The following is a 1832-nucleotide window of genomic DNA, read 5'->3' as shown; positions in this document are numbered from 1 at the left end:
GACTGACTATATCTGTGGAAAGAATCATTGGAGATGCTCACTATCAATAGTTAAAACCATGACAGGTGCTGACTGTGGAACAGACCATCAATTACTTGAATGAAAATTCAAATTTGAGTTATCAAAAAGCCAAAACAAAAGGAAGAGGTGCCGAGGTAAAAGAGATGAACAGATGGTACCTCAAGAAGACAAAAAAGTATTAGAATTTGCAAAGAGCTGGGGGTTGAGGCTAAAAGGAGAAGAGCTCACTTGACATTTCTCAAGCTAAAAAAATTGGAAAACTAATTCAAACCTCAAGTTGTAATAACCATGAGATGTTATGGGCAAAATCTTGAATGATCCAGAAAGCATGAAAAGAAGATGGACAGAATACAGAGTCACTGTGCCAAAGAGAATTGACGGGCATTAAACATTTCGGGAAGTAACATTTTGATCAAGAGCCAATGGTAATGAAAGAAGGATTTCGACCTGTTTTGAAGGCGTTAGCAAAAACTAGGGTCTCAAGAATTGATGTGATACCAATGAACATGATTTTACTAAGAAGTCTAACCTTGCATCTGCTCACAAGTCTGTCAGGAAATTTAAAGGACAGCTGCTTGGTCAACTGACTGAAGAGTTCCATATTTGTTTCTATTCCCAAGAAAAGTAATCCTACAGAATGTAGAAAGTATCAAACAATTATCTATAGAAATTTTTATCTTACAATAACATAATAATAGCATATAATTCAGCCTGTTGAACAGAAGTCAAGTTCGTTTTAACGACTTTATTATCTTTCCTATTAGTATAGTCTGCATAACCCATCTTATTTGCATCAGTAAAATAAGTATCTGTTAGCAAAGGTGAAGTTTTTACTTTAGTTGGTAGTGTCCAATTAGTCTGTTTACCTGCTTTTCTTTTTATAATAAACACTGGAGAGTTCCAAGGACTAGTGGTTTCTTTAGTATGACCTGCTAATTGCTAACTGCTTTAAAGCCTCTAATTTCTCTTTTGTTAGCCACTGCTGCACTTGTTTTAGGAGGCATCCCTCCATTATAATGGAAAACTGGAAGGTTAAAGAAAGAGAGGAAGACTCTCAGTGAGCTGGATTGACACAGTGACTTCAGCTATGGGCTCATGTGTATCAGAGATGATGAGGCTTGCACACTATAGGACAGGGTTCAGATCTGTTGTCCATAGGATCATTATGAATTGTATTTGACTAAATGGCACCTAATAAGAGAAATCAAAGAGTTGTGGTACTGTAGAAAAGTACATCAAATAATTCAATTTTATACATTCATTCAATGAGTTATTCACTGTCAATTGGTGGTGGCCATGATGGACTTTACAGGAATGACATTATTAAATCTGTGGAAAGAAGTGTTGGAGAAGCTCAATGTTAGCAGTCAAAGCAAGGCCAAGTGCTGAGGAACAGACTTATCAACTACTCATGAGTAAGTTCAAATTGAAACTGAAGAAAATGAATAAAAGACCACAAGGACCGAAATAGAATCTTGAGTTTATACTATTTTAATTTAAAAATCATCTCCAGAATAGGTTTGAAACATTGAACACTAGTGATTAAAGACCAGATTGGTTATGGGATGACATAAAAGATATCATCCATGAATAGACAAAGACACAAGAAGAAGAAAAGACCCAAACAGATGTCAGAAGAGACTCTGGAAATTGCATTAGAGCATCAAGAAACCAAAACACCAAATGATAGAGCTGCAAAATATATAATCCAAACATTAACAAAACTGAAAAAAAGGAAATAGACTACTATAGTACTTGGAGACTTCAATACACCCCTCTCAAGAAAAGATGGAACTACCAAAAAAAAAAAA

This window comes from Elephantulus edwardii, unplaced genomic scaffold, assembly GCF_000299155.1.
Source record: "Elephantulus edwardii isolate Elephantulus edwardi_28Jun2011 unplaced genomic scaffold, EleEdw1.0 scaffold00106, whole genome shotgun sequence".
Classification (NCBI taxonomy): Eukaryota; Metazoa; Chordata; class Mammalia; order Macroscelidea; family Macroscelididae; genus Elephantulus; species Elephantulus edwardii.
Note: the sequence above shows the minus strand (reverse complement) of the source record.